Consider the following 14576-nt stretch of genomic DNA (forward strand, 5'->3'; position numbering starts at 1 on the left):
ACTACAAGCGTGTGAGAGAAGGTAGAGTACGGGTTCAGAAACAGAAGAGATTGTTGTTGATGAACTTGAATGAAGCTTACCAAGTATTCAAGACTAAAAATCCTGAATTACGTATTGGTATCTCAAAATTCTGTGAACTTAGACCTAAGGAATGTGTTAGTGTTGGAGCCAAAGGAACACATTCAGTTTGTGTGTGCACCCTCCATCAAAATGTTAAGTTTCTACTTGTATCATTCCCCACAAATGATGTTGAGGTAACTCTTCCGGATTTATTTGAACATTTGGTTTGTGGTATAGACAACAGTACTTGCATGTTACACAGGTGTGAAAACTGCCCTGGTATTGAAAAACTTGAAGAATTCCTGGAAAATAAACTTAGTGATGAAGTGGATCATCTCACCTATAAACAGTGGGTGTCAACTGACAGAACCACTTTAACTGAACACTCGGCAACTCCACTTGAATTGACTGAAACACTGATTGAAGAACAGACAAATTGACAGCTCATCATTTTGCAGCAAAACACCAAAGCAAATATTTGAGACATATGAAGGAAAACCTGGCAATTGATGAATGTATAGTACTTTTGGATTTCGCTGAGAACTACTCTTTCTTGGTACAGGATGCAGTGCAGGGGCACCACTGGGACAACAGCCAGTGCACCCTTCATCCATTTGCTGTTTACATGAAAAAGAGTAGAGATGATGGGACATATGAAACAACATGCATATCTATATGCGTCATAAGTGACTGCCTGAAGCATGATACTGTAGCCATTCACACATTCTTAAAAGCAGTGATTCCATACATTCAACAACTCCATCCCCAAATTTCAAAACTTACATACTTTAGTGATGGATCAGCTGCCCAGTACAAAAACTGCACAAATCTGTTGCATCACCAGGAAGACTTTGGTATGAAAGCTGAATGGCACATTTTTGCTACTTCCCATGGAAAATCACCTTGTGACGGGATAGGTGGCACCGTGAAGCGTTCTGCAGCTAGAGCCAGCTTACAGGCAGTTACTTCACAGCACATACAGACACCACGAGATCTCTTTGTGTGGGCAGAAAAAAAACATCCATTTCATTTGGATTGAAAAGGGGGAAGTAACAAGCAATGGAAAAGTTCTTCAGAAGAGACTTTCAAAGTCCTCAACAATACCAGGAACAAGGGACAACCACTCATTTGTTCCCATCTCAGAGAGCCAGTTGCAGATCAGCAGAGTGTCTGGTGGACCAAGCTTCATTGTGGACATGAGTAGCACTCATCCCCAGGTTGTAGATGATGCTGTGAAAGAAGGTTACACCCTGTCAGACATGATCCCAGGAAAATGTGTTGCATGTTTGTATGACCAGCAATGGTGTATTGGTAATATCTGTGCAATATCGGAGGAGGAACAGGATGTGCAAGTACAATTTATGCACCCTCATGGTCCTGCAAAGTCTTATAGTTGGTCCAGAAGAGAAGATATCTGTTGAGTTCCACTGATACACATCAAAAAGATCATAGATGCACCAATCACATCAACTGGTAGACAATATGTAGTTCCGTCTGGTGTGGTGAAAGAAATTGACCAGTTATTCAAACGCTTCAAATAGACATGCTAAGTCTACATAAATAGAATTAAATTTGTGTAATTGACTTTTGTGAGATTTGTAAATCATTTATCATATTTACAAATGTACTACATACATGTATAGTCAAGAGAATTTGAATTAATAATGATGTACTGTAGCATGTGATGTAACCTTGTGAATGGCATTTTCGCATGTCATAAAACCTTCTATATTCAACAGCTTGAATGAAATGGTTTTCTTCAGAGCACCAACTTCATATTTGGTACATACTTCAATTAGACCTTGCTCTTTTCACTGATCTAATTTGTTTTCTGGTAGACCTTGTCAGATTTTTGCTATAAGCATTCAAAATACAGACACGACAAGCTTTTTTTCCATTTTTAGGGGCCTATATATGAGACAAGTATAATTTTTGTCACAGATATAACATGTTTTCCTGATAGTACTATAGCATGTCTCATATATTAAAAAGAATCAGACATCTGGTGTCATTAAATCTGGAGATATAGAGAGCCAAAAGTGCTACCATGGACAAATGCGCATTCCAGGAAGCAATATTTGGCATGCCATAAATCTGCAAATATGTCACGTACAAAGCTCTCCTTCTGTATACATAGCCTTATTATATGAAAGAATCATGTGTGAAAATTTGAACCATTTATTGTGAACAGTTCAAAAGTTATTAGCCATCAAACTATGGATGTTTGATTGTAACACGTTTTTATGCTAAATATGGGGCCACGCTCCCTTTTTGAAGGCTTAATATCTCCGAAACTAGTGGAGATATTGGCCTAAAATTTTGCACAGCAGGTATTAGTAACAAAGACATTAAAATAAAAAAAATATGAACAAAACCTGAGATGGTCAGTCGGGAACTCTCTCTAAAATCTGGTGATCTGGCACGGAATTACTCAGCTGTATCCCATACACTAATGTACTAAGGTGGTAAAAGGATAATCCCTCGGCCTTACAAAATGACGAGTGTAATGCCCAGGTGGAAAACAGACTGGACTAAGTGTTGCTTATGTTAAGAAGACAAGAATTAAGAGTTAAAATCTCCCCCAACTCGCTACATCACAGAGCATGACGGGTACTCTATGATAGTCAGAAACATGTTTCAGTCCAAGGACATGCCAATAAAACTAGATCCTGTCTGCTTAGATGAAGGTCGTGGCGTGGAAGAAACTTCGCGAGTAAACAAAGCTATGTATCACCAAAGTTGCAGAGGGCTCTTCAGCAACACGAAGCTTGCAAAGGCCCAAAAAAGGGCAGCCAGCAGAGAGTCCTGCTGAATGGGGCTGGAAGCAAGAAGGAGACAACTGGAACATTATCTGGTCTGCACTTTCCCCAGTTGCTCAGAGTTGCCAACAACTCACGAGGTGCCAGTGCAAGACACAGTGTCACAGAAGGTGCAAGTGTTATAAGTTCAGCTTGAGTTGCACAGCTTTGTGCAGCTGCAACTGCTCTGAATAAGGAATCATAAATTGGACTACTATGAATGAAACATTCACCGTCTTCGTGACCAAGGCGAATGATCATTTATTCACCTGTTCCGTAAGTCGCTATTACAATAAAAACAGTTCAAAAAACATGTTTTAGTGGTAATTTGTAGATTTAGAATATTCATAGATGCTTTCTGTTGCCAGAATCTGATGCTCAGGTGTCAGAAATGTATGAAACGATATTAAGATCAACAAAATTGGATAACCGAGTAAAATGATATTCCCCAAAATAAAAAAAAAATATGGCGCTGATGGCTGCCATGTTGATAAATGGCCGCCATTTTGAATTTTTGCGTGGCTAATGTTTTTTCTTAAATCACTGGCCTATAAGTAATATGCATGCCAAATTTGATGCTTGTATGACAATTTGAAAAATTTTTCAGTTATCTGCTCTACTACATAATAATGAATTTGAAATGAAGCAATCAAAATGTTATTGAAACTTTCAGCTTTATCTCAAGGGGTTTAACAAAAAAATTTTTTTTCAATATTTTATTAACTACTTAAGAATTACAATGATTTACCTCAAGATACAAACCACTGGTAACACTCAACCACAAAGGCCAAATTAGACTTTGCTAGAAAGAAAAAGGAAAAAAGACGACATAAAAGCTTGCCCAGGTCTGGAACAATATTCTTTGGACAAATGAAGACAAGAGTAACTTGTAACAGAATGAGAAAAGTAGTGTATAGAGAAGGAAAGGAAGGGCTCATGCTCCAAATCATACCACATCATTTATCAGTGGAGATGGTGGAGGCAGTGTTATGGCATGGGCATGTATGGCTCAGGGGCGTGTTTAGCCTATTTTTGGGGGTGCTCAAGCACCCCCAAAAACGAGCTCAGCACCCCCTAGCTCAGCACCCTCAAAAACACTGCTTTTGGACGTAATTTTCAGAAATAAGTGCCCTTGCGCACTGCGCAATGAATGTGTGCACGGGCGTGTGTGTGTTCTTGAATTCACCTGTTACGTGATAGTTCTATGAGCAGTAAAATACCTCTCCTCCTTGCATCCCCTCTGATTGGGTTGCCTGTCTGCGCGAGTGCTTGCTACGACATGGTGTTTTTTTTAACTGGATTCCACGCCGATGAGGAACTCGAAGTAGCACCTGAGTATTACTGGCATAGCGAGATGTGAAGGTACGGACTGGAGTTAAGTAATTAACAATTACCACTGTTCAAAATGAATAGCTCCAGCATTACAAATGCAGTAGTAGGTCTTGTTTAGTTAAAAATATAACGTAAATATTGTAAATGTGGGGCGGCACGGTGGTGTAGTGGTTAGCGCTGTCGCCTCACAGCAAGAAGGTCCTGGGTTTGAGCCCCGTGGCTGGCGAGGGCCTTTCTGTGTGGAGTTTGCATGTTCTCCCCGTGTCCGCGTGGGTTTCCTCTGGGTGCTCCGGTTTCCCCCACAGTCCAAAGACATGCAGGTTAGGTTAACTGGTTACTCTAAATTGACCGTAGGTGTGAATGTGAATGGTTGTCTGTGTCTATGTGTCAGCCCTGTGATGACCTGGCGACTTGTCCAGGGTGTACCCCGCCTTTCGCCCGTAGTCAGCTGGGATAGGCTCCAGCTTGCCTGCGACCCTGTAGAAGGATAAAGCGGCTAGAGATGATGAGATGAGATTGTAAATGTGTAGATATCATAGTTTATTGGGTCAGCTTCTGTTAAAACATTGCATAAGTCTAGTCTAGTCTTCTTGTCTAGTTAAGTCTAGTCTAAATGCGGAATAAACGTGGAAACACTGTCGTTCAAGCCAGGTGCCTCTGTCAGCTCTGGGGGCTAAGCACCCCCAAAGATCAGATGCTAGAATCGCCCCTGGTATGGCTGCCAATGGAACTATATCATTGGTGATTATTGATGATGCGACTGCTGACAGAAGTAGCAGGATGAATCCTGAAATGTATAGACCTATACTTTCTGATCAGATTCAGTCAAATTCTACAAAACTGTGCTTCACAGTACAGACAGATAATGAACCATAACATACTGTGAAAGCAACCCAAGAGCTTCTTAAGGTAAAGAAATAGTATGTTCTTAAATGCCTGCATCAGTTACCTGGCCTCAACCCAATTGAGCATGCATTTCACTTACTGAACATAAAACTCAAGGCAGAAAAGCCCACAAACAAGCAACAACTAAAAATAGCTGTAGTAAAGGCCTTGCAAAGCAGTTCAAGGGAGGAGAATCAGCATTTGGTGATGTCCATGACTTCAGGCAGTCAATAACTACAAAGGATTTGCATCCAAGTATTAAAAATATTCCTTATATTTATAATTGTTAGTTTCTCCAGTTACTTTTGAGCCTGTGAATATTGAGGGACTATGTAAAAATGACTAATTCATAACAGTCAATGCAATATTTTTTGCTAAACCCCTTGAAATAAGCTGAAAGTCTGCACTTCAATCACAACTTGATTGCATCATTCCAAACATATTGCAGTGTGCAGAGGCCATATTATATCCATATTAGACAGACAGACAGATAGGTGTGAAAAAGTGTTTGCCCCCTTCCTGATTTATTTTTTTGCATGTTTGTCACACTTAAATGTTTTAGATCATCAAACAAATTTAAATATTAGACAAAGATAACACAAGTAAACACAAAATGCAGTTTTTAAATGAAGGTTTTTATTATTAAGGGGAAAAAAATCCAAACCTATATGACCCTGTGTGAAAAAGTGATTTCCCCCCCATTAAAACAAATTAACTGTGGTTTATCACATCGTTGGAAAGCTGAGTTCAATTTCTCTAGCCACACCCAGGCCTGATTACTGCCACACTTGTTCTCAATCAAGAAATCACTTAAATAGGACCTGCCTGACAAAGTGAAGTAGAGGCAAGGAGTGAGCGAAGGGGAGGTGTGATCCGGGATTTGCAGGAAGTGAGTGAAATCCAGGAAGTGAGTGAGATGGAGAAGATTGAAGAGGCAGATGAAGGCGATGATCTAGTGTCAAGCGACTACAATGAGAGAAATACATACTCAGGAGAATGGCAGAGGATCAATCGAGGAAGCAAGAAAAGGAAAGAACTAGAACCCGATGAAGAGAGGAGAGAGGAAAGTAAAAGAAATGAAATAAAAGTTATCCTTAGATTCCAATCCCCATGTACTCTAAATTCTTTAAAAGTTACCGAGGCAGTATACAAGCTAGTAGGTGAAGTACAAACAGTCAAAACTTTAAGAGATGGCAATTTGATAGTTGTGTGTAGGGATAGAGACCAGCAGCAGGGGTTAATGATGTGTAAGACACTATTGGGGAAAGTGATAAAGCCGCAAGTGTGGGAGGAAAAGGGAAAGTGCATGGGTGTGATATCTGGAGTATCTACTGAGTTGACAGAGGAACAGATCCGAGTTAACATGAAAGGGGTTAGAGTAACCAAGGTGAAACGTTTGCCTATTACAAGAGATGGAGTTACAAGTCCTAGTTTGTCAGTTATGATAGCTCTGGACGAAGAGCGATTACCAGAAAGAGTTAAGATTGGGTATGTTAGTTATGCAGTACGATCATACATCAGGGCTCTACATTAACTTTTGAAACCACTTGTCCTGTCGGGCAAGTTGAAAGGAAATTTACTTGTCCGAATGTGAAGTTGACTTGTCCCAAGAAAAATTTGAGAAAAAAAACCCCACAAAAACTATTTGTAATAAACTAATTTCACCAAAATTACTTTAAACACAATCTATTCACTGCAGAAAAAAAAATTGGACTCCATCAATCATTAATTTATTTATGAGAAATTGAAAACCAGAAAATTAAAATTATACAGTATATTTTCATTTTTAACAATTTGAACAGAATCTCACAGTATGATGCTGAAGCTGCCTAAACAATGGAAAATAAAATACCATTTTGTCAAAAATGTTGGCATCCATTCATTTCTTGTATTAAGTAAAAAACAATGTAAAGTGCACACAGTCCTTCACTGTAAACATAACAGACTTTCAGTAACAGAATTTAAGTCAATATAAACACGGATTCGCACATGCAGTGTTGCCAGATACTGCTGACGTTTTCCAGCCCAAAATATGTTCAAAACCCGGCAAAATGCACTTAAAACCGCCCAATCTGGCAACACTGCGCACATACTGCTTCTCTTGAACGTATACACGGAAGTAAGGCGGAAGGTAGTTTGTCGACATCACCTCAAGATGACGCCAACGATTGGTCAAATTTGCGGGAAAGTTGCGGTGATTGGATATAATTGTAACACCGCCCTGAATTCGCGGGGATTGGTTGAATTTGCGTTGAAGTTGCAAATCGCAACATCGCGAAATCCTGGAGGACCTGGTAAACGACCGTTTACTTTTCAGCTCAAATACACGAAGCGGTATTGGCTGGTTTCGCAAGTGGAATATTGCGCATGCGTACACCGCTCTTTCCGAAGAGAAACATCCGGCGATTCATTAAAACGATATGTCGAGTGAGCTGCTTTGGAAATCGTGTGAATAAACTGATAAATTTGATATGTAACCCGAATATCGGCATATTTTGGCACTTGTCCGATCGGACAAGTAACTGAGGCAATGAACTTGTCCGACATAAAGGATCACTTGTCCCAGACAAGCGGACAACCGTTAATGTCGAGCCCTGTACATTCCTCCACCAACAAGGTGTTTTAAATGCCAAAGGTTTGGGCATATTGCTGCAGCCTGTAGGGCTAAAGCCAGGTGTGCTAAGTGTGGGGGGGAACATGAATATGGCAATTGTGCTGTAGGAACTAAAATAAAAATGTTGTAACTGTGGAGGGGAGCACAGCGCTGCTTATAAAGGATGTGAGGCCCATAAAAGAGCAGTACAGATTCAAAACGTAAGGGTGAAGGAGAAACTTACCTATGCTGATGCAATCAAAAAGGTAGATAGCAAAGTACGATCTGATGCTAAAGCAGTGTCTGTGTCTCAACCTCCTACTCAAATAGCTGCACAACCTTTGAATTACAAAATTTCTGGACACCTTGATTGTGGAGAAGAAAAGGTTTGTTGCCTTCATAGCGGAAGTTATCAATTGCTCAGCACAGACAGATAGCAGAACAGAGAGAATAAAGATTATCACAAGAGCAGCAGAAAAGTACCTTGATATAGGGGAATTGTCCTTTGAGTCTATAAATGCAGTATTAGCAACCAGAGTTTCTGAAAGTCAGCAATCATGTGGTGGTGTTTTTTTAATGGTACTGTCCATATTACAGTGGAATGCCAGGAGTTTAATTGCAAATGGGCAAGAATCTCATCTCATTATCTCTAGCCGCTTTATCCTGTTCTACAGGGTCGCAGGCAAGCTGGAGCCTATCCCAGCTGACTACGGGCGAAAGGCGGGGTACACCCTGGACAAGTCGCCAGGTCATCACAGGGCTGACACATAGACACAGACAACCATTCACACTCACATTCACACCTACGGTCAATTTAGAGTCACCAGTTAACCTAACCTGCATGTCTTTGGACTGTGGGGGAAACCGGAGCACCCGGAGGAAACCCACGCGGACAAGGAGAAAACATGCAAACTCCGCACAGAAAGGCCCTCGCCGGCCACGGGGCTTGAACCCGGACCTTCTTGCTGTGCTAACAGCCAGAACACCGATGTGAAAATTTTTTTTTTAAAGATATTTTTTGGGCTTTTTTCACCTTTATTGGATAGGACAGTGTAGAGACAGGACAGGAAATGAGCGGGAGAGAGAGACGGGGAGGGATCGGGAAATGACCTCAGGTCGGAATCGAACCCGGGTCCCCGGATTTATGGTATGGCGCCTTAGCCACCTGAGCCACGACACCCCCACCGATGTGAAAATTTTGACAGCGCTAACCACTACACCACCATGCCGCCCAAGCGATGATGTTGAATTAGTAAATTCCATAATCACAAATATGAGTCAGCAGAGGAGGTTCTGGGTGAGTCTTCTGGGATAAGGAAAAAGAAAATGGTGCCATGGTGGTCAGATGAATGTAAAAAAGCAGTCAAAGCCAGAAATAAAGCATTTAGAATGGTGAAATCAAACCATTCCTTCAATAATTTAATACTATATAAAAAGGCACAGTCTCAAGCTAAAAGAGTAATAAGGGAAACTAAGAGGAATTACTGGAGGAATTTCTGTAATACTATTGGATCAGAAGTTAAGGTCACTGAGGTATGGGGAATGATTAGAAAGCTGGGATGAATAAGAAGGGATTTCTCTTTACCAGTAATTAAAGATAGTGATGGTGAAGCAGTAACTAATGATGAAAAAGCAGAGATGCTTGCTAGGGCCTTTGTTAAAGTGCATAGCTCTAAAAACTTATCAAATGAAGAGTTACTATGGAGAACAAAAATGATTGAAGATAATGGAAACTTATTAGGAAAGAAAGATACAAGTGAGAGTGCACTGGATAAGAATTTTACATAATTTGAACTGAAAAGAGCATTAGTGGGTGTTAAAAATTAGGGATGCACCGATGTGAAAATTTTGGCCGATACCAATATTAATATTGCTGTTATGGCCGATAACCGATACATTTTTTTTTTTTTAATTTGAGATGATAACATTTTATACAGACTGAAAATCATGCAAACTGAATTTTTGAATGTCTTCTTTTATTTCCAAAACATGTTTTAACTCCATAAAGCTTAACTTAACCCCTGTGAGAAAGTTTAGATAAAAAAAAATACAATAAGGATGATAAATCACCATGTCACTCTTAATCTGCGTTTCACATGGCTCCCATATCACCACATATGCTTCAGGTTTGGGGGCCATTTTGTGTATTACCAAGAAAAAGAACTACATCACTTTTTGTCAAATTACAATAAACTTAAGCCCCAGCACTAAAATATAAAAATGGACAGATACAAGATTAACACAACTGTGTATGAGTTTTATAACCAAGATCCCTATACAGCTTGACCTTATTAAGGACAGCTCCCAGTGCTCTGCCTGCAGTGTGATAGAACTTTTATTTGTTTTTCAAAGCTAAGGTCGACATCCAGAGTAAGTCCTAGGTATTTATAGTACTGACAAAAGTACTAAACCAAAACAAAACTTAAACTTAGTCTGTAGTTCTCCCTACTTCCTGAAATGCATAATCTGAGTTATACCTTCATTTATCTTTAATCTCCATTTATTCTTGTCTAAACAAAGTTAGAAATGCATGTTCTGCCTTGTATTTAAGTCTCTGCTTTGAAAACACTAAATTAAAGTAAATTTTAACTTATTTTACCCTGTGAGAGAGTTTAGATTAAAAAAAAAATACATTAAGGATGATAAATCAATAATAAAAAAATAGAATTAAAAAAAAAATCAGTGAAAGTCACTTTCAAGTCCAATCTTTTAAAATGTTAAATACAAATTAGAACAAATTAGAATAAGAACTGTGACATAACTGTGGCCTATAATCTAGGCCTACTTCATCAGCAAAGGCAGGGTTTTTTTTGACAGAGAAGCATTTCTGCTTTCTCGCAGTGGATCCTGTTTCTCTTTTCATCAACAATGTGTGATGCAGCAGAGAAGAGACGTTCGCTGTCGACACTTGTACATGGAGCTGAAAGGTACTTGTGTGCTGCTTTGGCCAGAACAGGAAAGCGAGACATGTTGCTTTTCCAATACTGCACTGGGCTCTCATTTCTGGGGATGGGCGGCTCATTCAGATAGCCATGCACCTACAGGAATATAGACAAGTGTATTACTATGTATGTCTGATAAATTACCAGCAATATTAACATTACAACATTATCCTCTCCTTCAGAGCTCTGTTGAACTTTGCTCTGAGCAGATGACCAGTACTAAAGGTCTTCCTCAAGAGGGCAGAGTAGCATTAGGCCTACTAAATATGGTGTTTTATAACAATTCGTTTTTCAAGTAAATCTATTGTTTTAGGAACTCTATAGAATATATACAGCACATTAATTTAAAAAAAATCACAAAGGATTTTAACAGGCTTCATTATCTGAATAAAAGAGAGAGGGGTTTGACTTTTACCTGCACACTTGTGTGGCTTGTCAAGCCAGCCTGCTGTTCCACGATAGAGTTTTCCTCCAGAATTTCATCATGCATGTCAAGCAGCGACTTTCCACCCTCGCTCGCTCTTTTCTTCTTCTTTTGTGGTTCTTCTGTGTCCGGTGTCTCCGTAGCTCTATCGCTGTGCATCATTTTGTCCACTTGGTTCTGCAGCATATTTACCGCCACTTGCTTGGTGACCACGTCAAAATAACGGTCTTTGTACCTGGGGTCAAGGATCATTGACAAGGAGTAAAGCGGCTCGGATAAAGCACTTTCAAATCTTTCGCTCACAGCTTCAAGTAGAGTGTTCTTTGCAGTGTGGACTCCACAGTCTGTGTCAGCTGCCTTACTCAGCAGACGTTTTAGTGCCACAACAGAGGGAATCACGTCCGCAGTAGTAGCCAAGTGTGAGCTGATCTCCCCCGTTAATTGTTCAAATGGAGCGAGAAGCGTAATCATATTTTCAACGAGGCCCCACTGATGTGCGCTGAAACAAACAGGCAGCTCGTGATCTGCTGCATACACACCAAGTGCACGCTTCTGATCCAGTAGACTTTGCATCATATAAAAAGTGCTATTCCACCTGGTAGTAACATCTTGTTGTAGCATCTTGGTTTTCATGCCTAACTCCTGCTGTATGTCTCTCAGCTGCGAGGTGGCCAACTGAGAGTGGCGAAAATGTCCAACTATTTTCCTTCCAATAGCCACACAGTCAGAGATGCTTCGCTGGCTTAACACTCCATCATGCACTGCTAACTGGAGTGTATGAGCCATGCAGCCCAGGCTTTTAACGCCACACTCGTCCATTGCCTTCTGCATATTCTGTGCATTGTCGCGAAGCACAACATGCACACTGTCTTTTTTAATTTTCCACTCAGCAAACATGCAATCAAATGCGCTAGCAATGGCAGCCCCCGTATGCGATCCCGAGAACTCCTGTGCATGCAAAACAGCTCTCTTCATTTCAAAGTTGTCATCAATCCACTGAGCAGTAAGGCTCAACATACTCATCTGACTTACGTCCGAACTCCATATATCCGTAGTGAAACTAATGTCAGTCACATTGTCCAACATGTTGTGGATATGCGTGGCCACGACTTCATGCAACGCCGGGAGGGAAACGTCAGAGAAGTAGCGCCGACTTGGAAGACTGTAGCGGGGTTCAATATGCTCTATCAACTGCCGAAAACCTCGGTCCTCGACTATGGAAAATGGCTGGTCGTCAAGAGCAATCATTTCCATTACCTTGTTTGTTATTGACTTGGCTTTTGCACTGTCCTTGGCAAATTTCTTGCTTTGCTCCAGTACTTGCTGTATTGACTTCTCAACTGCTGCAGTTGCTGCTGCTTTCGATTTGTGCTTGCTAACATTAGCAGCATTAGCTTCCTGCCATTGTTTGTGAACTTCTGGGTGGCGGTTTTTCAAATGGCAAATCAAATTAGTGGTGTTGAATGACTTGACGCGGCATCCTCCTCGCATTACCTCGACTTTGCAAGTGTTGCATATAGCTTTTCGATTATCTTCTTTGGACACAGTGAAGAACGACCACACTACCGACATTTTTTCTCCTCTTCAGTTTGACATCCCACAATCCTATGCTGCTTTGCCTCACTGACACCGTCACATGCCCAAACAAATACAGCATGGTCAAAATCCCCCTCCCCCTCCACCTCTCCCGACACTACACAAATAGCAAGTGGACGAATATAACATCGGTCGTTAATATCGGCACAGTTTTACACATCGGACCGATGCCGATATGTTAAAAAATGCCAAATATCGGCCGATACCGATGTTAATGCTAATATATCGTGCATCCCTATTAAAAATACATCTCCAGGTAAAGATAGAATTTGTTATAAAATGATTGAACAATTATCTGATGTGGCGAAAAGTGTGATTTTAAAGTTATATAATAAAGTTTGGGAGCAAGGTAAGCTGCCCTCTAGTTGGAAACATTCAGTAGTGGTACCTATAGCTACGGTAAACCAGGTAAAGATAAAGCAGAGGTCAAAAGCTATAGGCCTATAGCACTAACATCCAATCTTTGCAAGTTGATGGAAAGGATGATAACTAAGAGGTTAGTACATGAGATTGAAAAAAGAAGTATTTTCTTTCCACATCAAAGTGGTTTTAGAAATGGCCGTACTACTATGGATCCAATAATCTGCCTAGAAAATGAAATTAGGAAAGCTCAAGTAAACAAGGAGTCAGTCTTGGCAACGTTCTTTGATATTGAAAAAGCATATGATATGCTCTGGGAAGAGGGTCTTTTACTTAAATTGAATCAAATGGGAATAGAAGGTAAAATGTTCAATTGGATTAGAGACTTTTTAAGGAATAGAACTATAGAGGTAAGAGTTGGAGTGAGCCATTCAAATATCTACTCTATAGAAAATGGTACCCCACAGGGTAGCATCTGCAGCCCAATTCTATTTAATATAATGATTAATGATGTTTTTAACAATATTGATTCCAGAATCAGTAGAGCACTTTATGCAGATGATGGGGCACTGTGGGTGAGAGGCCGAAATTCTGATAGTCTGAGGAACAGAATGCAAATAGCTATAAATGAGGTTGAAAGATGGTCACGAGTGGGGGTTTCATTTATCTGTTGAAAAGACACAAGTTATATGTTTCTCAAAGAAAAGGGTTAACCCTACAATGGACCTCAGGTTGTATGGGCAGCCACTCAAGCAAATGGATAATTTAAAATACCTTGGTGTATGGGTCGATATCAAACTTTCTTTTAAAGTTCATATTCAAAAGGTTATAGACAAATGTAAGAAGGGAATTAATATTCTGAAATGCTTAGCAGGGAATGACTGGGGGGCATCAAGCACATCCTTGAAAAGAATTTATAGTGCCCTAATCCGACCAGTATTGGATTATGGATGCATAGCATATAATTCAGCAGCCAAGTCTTCCTTGTTAGAGCTAAACAGGATACAAGCCAAAGCCCTCTGTATATGCTGTGGTGCCTTCAGGACCTCTCCAGTCCCAGCACTTCAGGTGGAAGCAGAGGAGATGCCACTGGACCTCAGGTGACTGAAATTATCAGTCATACTGGCTAAACCTACAGGGTCATGAAGATAATCACCCAACCAAACAGGTACTAAGGGAATGCTGGGAGTATGGTCGACCCATATGCAGTTTTGGGTGGGATGGTAATCAGCAGGCAGATCAATTGGGGATCAGTGACATTCCTCTTTGCAAAACAATTACAAGGTCAATCATTCCCCCTTGGTTATTTTATTTCCCTATTGTAAATTTGGAAACTAAGGAGATTGCAAAATCCAGAGGTTTTTATCAGAATGTACAGCAGTATTTAGAAGTAATGTATGATGATATGACACAGATATATACAGATGCTTCTAAAGACGAAACTGGTAAGACAGGAGCAGCAGTATTCATCCCCAGCTACAATATAAGTATTGGGAAAAGGACGTCAGATCACTTATCAATTTTTTCAGCAGAAATGATGGCTATTATACTGGCCCTGCAGTGGGTGGAGGAGGTGAAGCCTAGTA

The sequence above is a fragment of the Neoarius graeffei genome, chromosome 4 (assembly GCF_027579695.1).
Source record: "Neoarius graeffei isolate fNeoGra1 chromosome 4, fNeoGra1.pri, whole genome shotgun sequence".
Lineage (NCBI taxonomy): Eukaryota > Metazoa > Chordata > Actinopteri > Siluriformes > Ariidae > Neoarius > Neoarius graeffei.